At 42.2% G+C, this 13721-nt stretch overlaps 1 protein-coding gene across 3 annotated transcripts in view; it reads left to right on the top strand.

Annotated features, from left to right (window-relative positions):
- Positions 1 to 13721, top strand: part of LOC133932969 (matrix metalloproteinase-16-like) — a 61056-nt gene that overhangs the window by 20514 nt on the left and 26821 nt on the right. The window lies entirely within an intron of this gene.

The following is a 13721-nucleotide window of genomic DNA, read 5'->3' as shown; positions in this document are numbered from 1 at the left end:
CATCACCTGAAAACAATTTTATCTTGTCTGGAACCTGACCTGAAAACAACCCAAATCCAACATGTAGACTTGAACCTTACCAGAGAAGAACCTGGACCCGACCTGAACCTGACATACATTCAAACTGAAAACTCTCTGAACCTGACCTGAACCTGACCTGAAAGCAGTGTGAACCCATCATGTACCCTACTTCAATCTGACCTGTAAAGAACCTGGAACTGGCATCAACCTGACAGAAACCTGACTCAAACTGAACCTGACTACAGCCTTATCTGAACCCAAAGTACATAAATTAGACGTTGTAGACGACGTTTTTCCTAAAATAAACTCTGCTTCAGTTCCCTGTCTTCTGAATGAACCAGAGACTGATGTGGTTTATTTCCATTTCAAATAAAAAAACAACCTTTGAATGAAATGTGTCATGGCTTCAGTGCGATGATCTGTGTTAGTTGTGATGGAAACTGGGAGAGACGTTCAAACCCTGGCTCACAGCTAACCAATCCCTGAGGGAGCTGACTGTGATGTCAGATCGTGATTACGGTTTTGAAAAGAACTGCAAATGAAAGTATAGTATAGTATATAAACATCTAGACCATATTTCCCCTCAGCTATCTGTCTCAGTTAAGTCAACAAAGTCAATCGTACCCTCACAGACACTATAACTGTGGTAAATATGGAAGGAGAGGATGTCTTATAAATACATCAGGGCATCAGCCCTCGCTGAACTACAGACTGTGATGCTGTGAGCGCTTCTGATGAACTGTGGTGTAACGCCGGAGTTTTAAAGTGAGCAGCAGCAGCAGCAGCTTCACTGCTCTGGTGGAGGCGCTCAGCTACAGCCATGAGATATCACACCCACTTTGTGTTTTGTATGATAAACTGCGAGGCGTTACACAGCTGGACTGATGAACACAGAGTCTAACTGCTGCATCACACACTTGAGAGACAGGTGACTGAAAACCACTGCTGGAACACTCGCTGCTGAATAGTCTGTTGGTTATTGGTTCTGCTGGTTCTGCTGGTAGAGCTCTCCTTATGATTCCTACTCAGTCCTGGTGCTCAGTTCTCTCTCTCTCTCTCTCTCTCGCTCTCTCTCTCTCTCTCTCTGTGCAGCTGATCTGCCGCGTAGTAATCATATCAGTTGTGGCCGAGCTGAGTGATTTACCCCCTGAGCTCTGCAGCTTGTCAGGCTGTGTGTAAGCATTCAGCAGGCTCTGAATAGCTGCTTTCAGACGTGCACTGGACTCCACAGCCCCTCCGGACTTTATCCGCCTGGCCTCCTAGTATGACGTCTTTAGAAATGAGAGAAAGTCGATGTATGAACACAGCAGGGGATTCCTCAGAGACACAGAAAGAAAAAAGAAAAAAAAGATCTCACAGAGAGAAGGTGGTGTCACACCCGTAAAGGATACCGACAAAGATGTCAAGAGAGTTTGTGGTGATGAGCCGACGACGGTGTCGGGTGATGAAAACATGAGATGTTATGGCCTTTGCCTTTTTCGCGGATTGGATGTTAAGCAGCTGTTGAGTATTGTGATCAGGTTCAACAGATCTCCGCCTGTAAGCTCCCAGGTTGACCCGTGAACCCTGTGCAGCCTTCACTGTGGAGATGACTGAGCTCTGTCAAAGAGGAGATGGAGAAAGACACCGAGGGAAAGAGCAGGATGAGCAGCACGACTGTGATAGAGACACCCTGTCCACACTAATGTTGGGCCATGTATGTAGACTTTATTCAAATTTTTTAAGATTAAATTTTAAACATCCTGTCACCTTATATAAAATTGGGAATTTCTTTGGGTTTGTAACATATATTAAATTATTTATGCAGCTCTACAGTTCAATAATTGATTAATAAATTGATGCCTGGTTCATTGTTTTGACTGGACACAGGATCCCTGAGATTCTAAACGTTGGGTGTTTTCAAAATCCCTCACAAAGAGAGCTAGGATAAGAGAGAATGGCAGAGCGTCTCCAGACAAATATTGGAGGTTGAGGAGCTCAAGGGAGAGAGAGTGAACTGGAGGGGGGAAAAACGGGAGAGCAGCGTATGGTGAGGAGAGAAGGGAGAGAGGAAATGAGTGGGAGCTGTCGAAAACTGTTCTTTGGAAATAGACCTGAGGAAAATTCAGTGTAGAGCAGAGGGACTTTTGTTGGCTCAGATAACATGTTGTGTTGTGAACAACTTCTGAACGCATGTTGTGGGATGGAACTGATCAAACCTGCAGCTTGAATTACACAATAAGCAAAGTAAACTAATGATGCGTCATACGTTTGCACACGTGCGGGTGGGGATGCACACACGGCTTGTGTCGTTGTGACTCAGAGGACTGGGAAGCGGCTGTCACTTCAACACACCCAAACAGGAAGTGTGATGGTTTTATAGAGCTACAACAACAAAAATCTGTCTCTAAAATATACCACTTATATTAAACAGAGTCATGTGTCAGTGTGTGGCTCTCCAGCCGAGGTCAGTACTTAAAATGAATACATATACAGAGTTACAGTACCTTGTCCATTGCACTAGTGAGACCAAAAAAATCTCTTCCATTTTGACAAACACATCAACAAGTCTGCTGCACGGCTTTACTTTCATTGTCAACTCTGTAAACTGCAGCAGTCATTAAAACTCTGAAATAAGCAGAAAACTAAAATGGTTTAAAAAAAAAAAAAAACTAAGCTGCAAAAGAGCTGACGCGGCAAACTTATTATCCTACAGTCTGCTTGGTGCAGTGGTTCATTGGTGTGTGTGTGTGTGTAATGTGCTGGGCCTCCTTTCCGAGTATAGAAAGACAAACTGGTGATGTCCACTCTGTTTCTTTGAAGAAACAGAGTGCAGGTTCATGTACCATAGATTCTCGATGATTGTCGAGGTGGCATAATGAACGGCGGTATTTATGGACCTTTCTGTTAACCGTGGTCCATTTGGTGTGTGTGTATCTGATGGAATTTAAGACTGAGCCCTATCAAATGTATCCAGCCACACAAAATCCTTCTCACTTGTAGCCCTTACAATTGCTTTGTAAATGATCATTCACGCCATCAATTGAGACACATCTCCCTTTAATCTCTTTCTGTACAACAAATATAACATATGACAGACTGATCATAACGTTTCATAGCATGGGCTTAAAGAAACAATGACATTTCTGTGATGACTGTAGCCATCCTCATTGTATTATGTATTACTGCTATTTTTAAGGTCGAGCCTCACAATTCCAAACAATCCTGTATGAAGGAAAGGTTGAGTCGGCTGTAGAGTCAGCTGTATGTTTTACTCAAGGCCTTAACTATTTGTAAATCCCTACAGTCATTGCATTGACTTTAAAATTTGTTTCCAAACATTTACCAACAGAGGTAGATATAGATCACGTATACATCCAGTCCACCTTGTTTTCGGGATTTGTAATCCATCTGTGACTGGCCCAGTGCCTCTGTGCATGTAACAGCTGGGAATCATGTAACGTTCCCAGAACAGCATCTTGTCTCTGTGTCTGTTTTTTGTCTCCTCTGCCTCCTTTTAATGGATTTTAAAAAGTTATGCACACACCGGAGATGAGCTCCTGTCCGATAAGCTGCCCGTCCCTGTCGTACCTAATCCCCCAACGCTGCTGTCGGGAAGGATCAGTCGTCACGGCGACTGCTGCCAGCATCGTGCCAAAGATGTTATTGTTATTGTTTTGGATGGTGACATCACTGATGCACGCTGGAGGATTATTCGCTTACTGTGTGGACTCCTACACTTACATACACTTGTTAAAGGGCTCACACACACACACACACACACACACTGAGACGTTTGAGGACAGTGGATTACTCCACAGTTATTTTAGCCCACGCAGCAGAGTGAGGCTCTTATTAGGATTAGCTAATGGCATTTTAAGAGACTTGGATAAATGATATTCAGCAGCCTTTCTGTATGTTTTGATGTTTTTATCATATACGGGAGAGAGTACTGTGATGTCTGCACAGCCAACATCAGCAAAGATGCATCTCATCAGAGGAACTCTTTGAAAAATGTTGCTGTAAACAACTTGCATCTCAGGATTCGCCTTTTGGCTGCTTTGAAAAAACTGAGTGTATTTGACTGTAGGCATCATGATCATAGCATCATGATCATCACAATCTCCATTGGTCGTCTGAAAATCCTCAGTTTACAGGCACAAGTATTTCACTACTTAATGCTGGGGCAGCTGAAATCATCATAAATAACAGAAATTCCCTGGTTCCAGCTTCTCAAATGTGACAAACGTCTGCTGTTTTCTGGTTTAAATCATTTTAAATTGAATATCTGACATTTGAATCCATAATCTGAGGTTTGTCAAAGATAATATATGAAGTCAAGTTTGGATCGACTGAGAAAATAATCTGCAGATTAATTGATAATTGTGGCAGATTATCTGTTGAGACTCAGTTTCCATTCACTTGTTATTCTCAGGTCATATTATCTCAGGTTTTGAGTAAGGCCCAACAGTTATTTTAGGACTGATGCCCTTCATAAATGTGATTGAGGTTTGATATTTTACAGTTTGACCATAAACTTCATTCAAAACAGTGAAATGGTTGTTTATTCTGTAAAATTAGTTTTTATATTGGTGCATATCAGCAAACACAAAGGCCTGCTTATTTCATCTTAAAGCTCACATTGGCCAATTTTCTCGACTAAAGGACAAAAAACAGAAAGAAGCTTCAGTAAGCTTAGGAAAAGTTTAGAGAAGAGCAAACTACCAGTCACCTACAGATCAATGGCAATTTAAAGTAAGAGTCTCCATTTGATTGTGTAAAGAAAAATATTGACCACAGTTGGCTTTGTTTTTAACTGGTTTGATGAGGATGACAATGTCTGTTGTGGACAAACCTTTGGGGAGTTGTGACTGAGTGGTTACACAGCTCTATGCCCCTCCACCAACCAACACTCCTCCAAGAGAGAGGATATAGTGTTCATTCCTTAGGTATAGTTTCACACGTTCATCCTCTGTTGACAGTAGACTCCCATATCACACCACACATGACAAAAAAGTACAACATATCATGCCTGGAAAGAGCTCAGAGCACCAGCATGTGAAAAGTGTTTAAGATGTTTTTTTTATAATAGATTTGCCTGTTTCTCTTTCCCAACGGCCTCCTCTCTTGCTCCCTACAAAGTAAGCGTTTGATGCTGCTTTAAAACAATAGTGTTTCCAGTGCAAGGAAAGGACTTGTTCAATCATTTTTTTAGATGAAACATGGCTTTGGGGTGTTTCGTTTTGCTTGAGGGAGCTGTTTTCATGATTTATTCCATGGTAATCAAACAATGTTGGTATCAGTTAGGTCTTTGCCAACATAGCGGAATACATTTCCAGAAGAAGACAGAATCTCATCTGTTTTTAGAACTTTAAGTGTTTATGATTCTCATTTTGCCTCAACTTACTGTGAGAAGACAGACATTGTGTTTTGGATTGCACAGTGATATTACCCAGAATGCCGAGACGACAGGGAATGACCTTATTGGGGTGGGTGGTCCACCAATATCCTCTCCTGCGAAATATAGTGATACCCAACCTGAGCCCTGATGTGTCCCAATGGGTTTGGACATAAATGTTTATTTTATTTCTGGGTTGGGGTTGGGTTCAGTCACGTTGGCTTGGTTATGTAGTCGTTTTTTCATGCTGCACGTGCCTTTAATTGGGAAAAACTTCGGGCTGGCTCGGGTTCAGACACAAAAACGAAATGCCTGTCAGGCTCCGTTTCTCTTGGGCTTGGAAATATTCAGACAGAAAATTGCAGCCACATTATATAAATGACCTGGTTTCCTCAGATCTTATGGTGCTTGGACATTTCATTTGTCTCCTCCCACTATGACAACTCAAAAGAAAGGGATGGTGAGACTGGGATGTTACCCAGGATGATGCACCCTGAGAGACGACAGGGACGGTGTGTGAAGGGATGGGGGATCAGCCAATATCCCGTCAGATGGATAGATGGATGTTTGAAGGGATGGATGAAAACATGAATTCAGAGTGCTGGAGAACAGACCGAGGAGGATTGTGGAGGCGTTTGGTGTGAATGCTAATGGAGAGGAAAAAGTCTGTAACTGTCTTTTCAACAGATCTCAATGCGCAGCGACCACTTCTGAAAAGGAGCAGATTAGCAGAAAGGAGATTTCTCTCTTGTTGTTGACAGTTTTCCATTTCTGCACAACAGAAGAAGCGAACGAGCAGACGCTCACGGGTGCCTTATCACAAGGTCATCTTTGTGGGCTGCCGCCGCTGTGTTTTCTTTTGTGAAAAATCAAAGCGATGCACGCAGGAACAGATAAGATGGGTTCCATTTTGACTTTCACACACACACACACACACACACACACACACACACACACACACACACACACACACACACACACACACACACACACACACACACACACACACTCAAATACACTGAGGCTCAGTGGATTTCTAGAGGGGAAAAAACCACCACCACTACATACCATGACTGTACACAAACACCCCGTCTCACCCAAGGGTGACTTATAAGGCCTGGTATGCCTTCAAGGACCTCCAGCCTCCGGTAGTATCAGTGAAAACTATGTAACATAACACAGTATGCAGGCCAGACCTATACACAGGAAATGAAAGATTCCAGGGCTTTATTATTTCCCTCACCCTTTCTCCCAGAATGAACCAAAGAGGTTAGAAAAACAGTGTCACCAGGAGGGAAAAATACTCCAAGAATTTATGTTTCCAGAGATTGGAGTGAGTTAACAGTGGATAGGGTGGAAAGGGGGCTCAATAACGGAGTGATGATTGGCTGAGGGAGGTGATGTCAGGACAGGCTGGACATTGATCAGCTGATTGATTGATGGTCGTACAAGAGAAAGCCCGGCTCCTTAGCATCGATCTGCAGAGCGGTTTATCATTGACATCCAATCCGTAACGATTGTACATTTAAAGCTACCATCGTTTCAGCAGTTTCCCTTTTATTTTTTTACCAGCAGATAATAAAACGACATCAATCCTCTGCTCTGTAGCGGTGGAAGTCGACTGTCGAGTGTGGGTAGCGTAACGAGAGAAAACAGAGGATGGAAGAGATGGAAAAAAGAGAGGAGAAAATCAGATACGATAGAGTCAGGGAGAGGGGAGGGAGGCTGAGGGGTTGAGCATATGGTGTCCTTGCAGATTTATTTTTAGGCTACTACTCCTACTGGGTGATGAGGAGGAAGCAGTTGTCGTCTCTCCCTGGTCTCTCTCACGCTCACTCTCAGTCAAGTTCAGTGGGTTTAGGTGGCTCAAGACTTATATTGTTTCCAAAGCACCATTCAAGACAAAGAAAATAGAAGTTATTTTTCAAAGCAAATTTAAAGACAACTGCAGGTGACTGAAGTGCTTTTGAATAAAAGAAGACGTGTAGCTTAACACAAGAATGACCAAAACATCATAAAATACGAAAGAAAATGCAAATAAAAAACAACTGGTGTAGGCAGTTCCAATGCTTTGAAGTAGCTACAGTGAATGCACCTTCACCTTTCCCCTTAAGCCTTGACCAAGGAGCAGCATGTAGCAACTGATCTGAGGATCTGAGAGATTGGGTGTGGTAAGAGGGCAGAGAAGCTGAGATGTGTCTTTAGGGGCCAATAACCCTTAATTCAAACCGGAAGGCAACAAATCAATGCAAGTTTTGCTAAAATGCTATTTCTCCTCCTGGTACCGGGTATCAGTCAAACCACAGCATTTTGCAAAAGCTGCAGATGTGACATGGATGACTGTGCAGCCCCGCGTCTTGCTGCAGCTGCACAGACTACATCTTGCAGCTGCCTCTCAAAGCCCTTTGCCAGGTAGCGTTGGTGTGTGATCCAGTAAATGTGCATTTAATCTCAGTGTTCCTGCAATGCATTTACCACAGGCTTATTTTTACAAGATATGGCTCTGATATTCTTAGGAAACCATGTGTTGTTTGTGAATAAATGGTTTTAAGGATGAATATAGATTTGGATTTAAGACTCTGTTTTCAGAATTTCAGTGTGCTTGTTGATTCTTTGTCTGACCCCAGAGATGTTACGATCATATTTATCCCTCCCCCATAATTCTGATGCCTGGACTTTGCATATCGACCAATACTAAGTACCAAACGAATATGTGTATGGAAGTGATGCTTGCTGTCATTGGTGTACGGCCTGGCTCAGGTTAAACCCTTTGAAATATAAATACACACAGCGAATGAATGCCATAGAACTTCTTTTATAATCTAGTTTGACTGTTATAAAAGAAAACACAACTACATTTATCTTAGGACACACAACAATGAATCTTACAAGTTGGTCAGTTACCTGACAGTGAAACCGCTGTTTGGGGGAAGTGAAGAAGTGATTTCCGGTAAAAGAAAATTGAAATTAATATACTTTAAAGATACAGTATTGGATTGGTAAATTGATTCACATATTTGCCAATGCCTGCCCACAAAAGTGTGGGCATATTGGAGACCTTTCCAATGCTGCTTTCATCATCGGATCCTCTCTGTCCAAGCCTTTGTTCAAGTGCTTCTTTAGTGAGGCTGCATAAAGGAGGATTGTCCTTCAGTATCTGTTATTGTCTATATAAAGTGACAAAGCCATTCAGCGGAACGTTGACTGCGATTAAGATTGGAATCTGATCGTGGGTTTATGTCTCCAAGCTGCTTCTCAGTTAGAGGTCAGTCCAGGAAAGTAACACGTTCCATCTGTTTCATGTTGTTCAGCTTCTCTCTGTCCTCCTGACTCCGGCGATGTCCTCCTTTATCTTTGTCCTTCTGTCTCCTCTGCTTCTACCTCTTCCTCTCTCATATCTCCCAAAGAAAATAAATGGGCACAATCAGGTGATCTTTATCTTTAACTGGAAGCAGCATAAGGACGCGTACAGCATGGCTCCATTCGAGCAGCGGTAGGAGCAGTATTGATGGTTGATTTACTGAAAGTAAAATAAATTGTTGGAGGACACAGGCGGTAAAACAGCAGAGAAAACATAAGCACACACACACACACACAAACACACACTCTCTCTACCTTGGGCAGCTTATCTCAGGGATGCAGGGATACAATGGACGACACATGATGTAACACCATGATATGACTTAAAGTGCTCCATAATAGATCAGAAGATCAGAAACTTCACGATGCCATGATATATAAGATAATATATCAATATATAGTATTCTGTACAATGAATGTCTGAGTTATATGATCATATACATAGTCAGTTTAAAGATAATTATTTTCTCTAAGGCAACATACAGGCAGTCATAGAATAACAAAGATAATTGTTGTAATCTGTTTTCCATCGTGTGTATATATATATATAGTATATATAGACGGTATATATCCCATGCTTCATTAAATCCATGGCCCCCGTCTGAGCCAAGCCTGTGCCCCTGTAAACATCAGCATTATTAGACACCGGCAGAGAAAGGAAAAATCTTGTGATGAATAAAAACAACTGCATCATGGTACAAAAGATGAGCAGAAGTAGTCAGAGGTTGCAGCAGTAGCAGATGGTGATGCCACTAACAGGGACGGGAGGCAGGAATCAACACAAATTTTATGGTGACAGCAGGGTTGATGGAAAACGTCTAAATATCCGCTAGCTTTTAAAAACACTTTACACTTAGATAAAGATTTATACATGACTTGATTGTGCGTACAGGGTTTCCTATTCCGCTACTTCACCTCATCTTCAATTATGGGGAAGTGTAAGTAATTCTGGGAACCTGATTCCCCTTTATATGTTATACGACATTGATCCTACTTTTTTTTTCATTATGATATTATGAAGATCTAAAAGAGGCTTAAAAATGTAACTTGTTGAAACCTGCCAAAGCCTTGTATTTAATTGGTTTAATTGGTTAAACAAAGCACCTTTAACAACTTGTTTATTGTATGTGAAAATCGTTTTTATGGTGACATAACCATTCCCTGAGAATGATAAGGCTGATAAATCCCTGCCTTCAGACTGAAGGACTGAAATGAAGAGAAACAAAACAGAGATATCACTGTGTGTTCCTGCCCACCAGGCTGACACTAGAAATAGACGGCTGCCTACTGACGGCTGCATCAACCTCCACGTGGGCGGCAGTGCTCTCTTCCGCCCCCACACATGAATACACACGCGCGAAAACAAATCGAGCACCTGGGGAGCCTGCCCTCCCACCGGTCAGTCAGATGCTCTCATAACCCTGTACCCATAATCCTCAGCAAACAAAAAGTGTACACAACTCTGCTGAGGGTACTTCTCACACACTTTAACAGTTTTCAAAGAAATATGACTAGTGTAACTTATGCCTACTTTGTATATAAAGGAAGAGGTAGGCATGTTGGCATCAGTGTTGTACATGTAGCTTCAGTGACATATAGCCATAGTGTCTGTGGCATTTTTATCGATACTGATATCAAAAACGACAAATGGTAACAATTCCAATGTGCAGAAAAAAATCGTACTTTATTTTTAATTCCACGTCCTCTGGTTTACTGAAACCAGCTGACTTTACAAATGGATGCAGCTGCAGGACTGTGAGTGTTTGTATGTGTGTGTATGTGTGAACTGCTGAACGCACACTTGCAAACAACAACTCTTGCAAATGCATTATTAATGATACATTATCACAATAAGATGTACACACACCCTGGCTCGCTTCCAGGTGCTGCACAGAGATAAACACAACAAGAATAAGGGACGTCATGTCTGGATCCCTGGCAACGTCTGTAGCAGTCTCAGTAAATATTCCCTCCAGTGTGCATATGTTGCTCCCATCAGCTGTGTCTTTTTACCCCGAGAAGCTGGGAGAGTTCAGTGTGATAGATTCAAGGGGACAAGTGTTGCTGAACCAGTGTCAACAGCCTGGAGCGAGGGCACAGAGAGAAGGGATGGAAGTGGAGAGGAGGGAGCAAAGCAAGTGGAACAACAGACCGGGGAAGATGATGAACCTCAGTGGGAAGGGGATGGTGCTGACTCTGAAACTGCAGAGTTAAGGCTTAACCACACAAACTGTGGCTTAGTCAAAATTTCTGCTAGAGCGATAGAGGAAAAATCCTGAGTCAAAGAATTTGAGCTGATTTCACTCTCATCTTTCTTGTAGCTTTCTCACATGAGACAGGTTGTAAAAAATAAACCATAATCCTGAGAACCTTAATCTGACCAGATCAAACTATCTCTGTGATGGAAGTAGAGACAGTCGAACTGGGCTTTTATTCAGATGCACCCAGTTTGTCTACGCTAGGAAGTTTCTATATAGTTGCTGTGATCTTGAAGTTTCTGGTTAACAAACTGTCAGACTGTTGGGTGCAGACAGTCACTAGTTCGATCCCAGTCTCCCCTATTCTGCATGCCAAAGTGTCCTTGGTTAAGACGACTGTGTGGCTAGTGTGTGATAGATATGTAGATACACTGTATAAATGTGTGTGTAAATGGCTGAATGGTAAAACTGTGCTGTGAAGCTATTGAGTGGTCATCAAGACTAGAAAAACCTCCATATGAATATAGACATTTTACATTTTACAACAAGTGGTAGTAAGCTGTTAGCAGTTAGCAGAAAGCTAAACCATTGCCGACATAACTTCTTTAACGTGAGGATTTATTTCATTGTGACTGTGACAATCTCGACAAACTTTCTTTTTCACATAATTTAAATAACCAACACAAAACAAAGGTGAAAGTACGTTTTTCAGTCCAGCTTGGTCATGAAAATTCCCGGAATCTGCACCTTTGTGTCTGGAAATGACTGTGGTGAAATCTACCAAATGGTTTGCTGTGTTTGGACGCGGTTATACTTTGGCTGCTGTCTTCACAGTGGACGCTCTGTCGAGCACGTCTTCACAGCTCTGGAGTGACAGCCAGCAGAGCTCCTTAAATGTGTGTGTGTGTGCGTGGGTGTGGGTGGGTGGGTGACTCTGTGTGTGTGCATGCATGCATGCCTGGGGCCCTGTGAGCCAGGCACTGAACCACTGGGCTGAGATCCAGTGCAGCACAGCGCTCATTGACTCACTGCGTTTCACTGTGTGCACTGCCTCTCTGGACTACACATACTGAATCTGCACCTTCCCCAGGGGCCGAGGTTCGGTCTGATTTCTGACAACGTACCGTCTCAGAGAAAAAACTGTGTCAGTGTTGTGAAGGTCTCCTCGGCTTCCTTCTTTTCACCGCCGAGCTCAGTCAGTGACGATCAAATCCCTTACAGTAGTGGCAATGGCTTACGTTGCACAATAGCTCATTGCAAAACCAATACCATTTTTTCCTTCCACTGTAGCTGTTCAATTACTTTTCATGTTTCAGTTGTTTAAGATCGGGACTCGTCAGCTGCTCCGCTACTTCCAGTTTCTATTTAATCACACTGAGACTCTACATGAACAGTACCAAAAGGGTTTCTTAGTAAAACAAGATCATTTCCTCTCGCTTCCTGAACTTCATGTTTGCAGAGTGGAGGCTCATGAAACATTACATCTTACATCAGTGGCTCCAAGCCAGGGGAAATATTAGCCCAGCTGATTTACGAACAAAAAGCAGAAGGTAACATTCATGAAATTACCACAAAAACCTTCTGTGAATGTTGGGGGCGCTAGACCCTTGGAGAGCTGAACAGTGGGAAACAACTGGGACAAAGAGAGCGGCTATGCCTGCTTACACTTGGACACAAAACAACCGTGATGGCTTAAGAGCAGTAACAGTCGGGGCTGTGTTTTCTGAAGAAAGGCTGTAGGAGTCTCTGAGGAGTAGGAGTGGTTCAACTCTGCTTGGCGTCGTTGTCAGTATAAAAAGCCCAACAGACGTTTCAAAGTTATGAAATAATTGAAGGGACGTCTCAACAAAGAGGTCGTAAGTAATATCAAGCCAAATTAAGAATTACAGACTGAAATCCGGTCATAAATTTAACATTAGCTTAATGTGCATTGATTTTCGGACAATAATTCCGATGCTTATTATTCAATCATTGTGCACTGCATTGGTTGCCAGTTATATTCAGGATCGATTTAAAGAATAACTTAATAATAAATAATAAAAGTTTTAATTCCTTTTACTTTTATTGCAACTATATTTTATGTGGTTTCTCAAATAGGAGAGCTTTTGACTCTGCTGCCTATGAGAGTATAGCAGTTTAGTTCAAAAAAGCATAAAGGTAATGATGTCTGATCTACATGTCTTTTGTAGTACTGCCATACATGCCAGTAGGACTGGTCAGATTTACCTTTAGCCTCAGAGTACCCTCAGGTACGGATTATATCGTTATTGCGATTAAAAGGCCGAAACACCTGACGACACCAATGTACAACTGAAGATTATTATTGTCAATATAACAACAAGTCTGACAGAGTGTAAATACAATGGTTACACAAGTGTTCCTGGTCTCTCTCTCCCCCTTCCCCCCTGTGTCTCTTCTCTTCCCCATTTTTCTCCGTTTACCCCAACCGGTTAAGGCAAATGACCGCCCACACTGAGTCTGATTCTGCTACGGGTTTCTTCCAGGGGATGAGCGTGTTTTTCTCTCCACAGTCACCAAAATTATTGCTCATTGTGCGAACTGTAAAAATGTCTCGACCTTAGTATTTTATGATTTGGCGCCTTAGATTCAACTCAATTGAATATCTTTTATTTCTATTCATTCATTTTTGCCATGGAATTTGTGAAGCACTTTGTAACTTTGTTAAGGTAAGTGCTATACAAAAAAGTTATTATTATTATTATCATTATTATTGATGTGGAAGGGGATGTTGAGCTTCTGACTGG

Source organism: Platichthys flesus, chromosome 21, assembly GCF_949316205.1.
Source record: "Platichthys flesus chromosome 21, fPlaFle2.1, whole genome shotgun sequence".
In the NCBI taxonomy this organism is placed as follows: Eukaryota; Metazoa; Chordata; class Actinopteri; order Pleuronectiformes; family Pleuronectidae; genus Platichthys; species Platichthys flesus.
The sequence above is the reverse complement of the archived record's forward strand: the minus strand, read 5'-3'. Positions and strand labels throughout refer to the sequence as shown.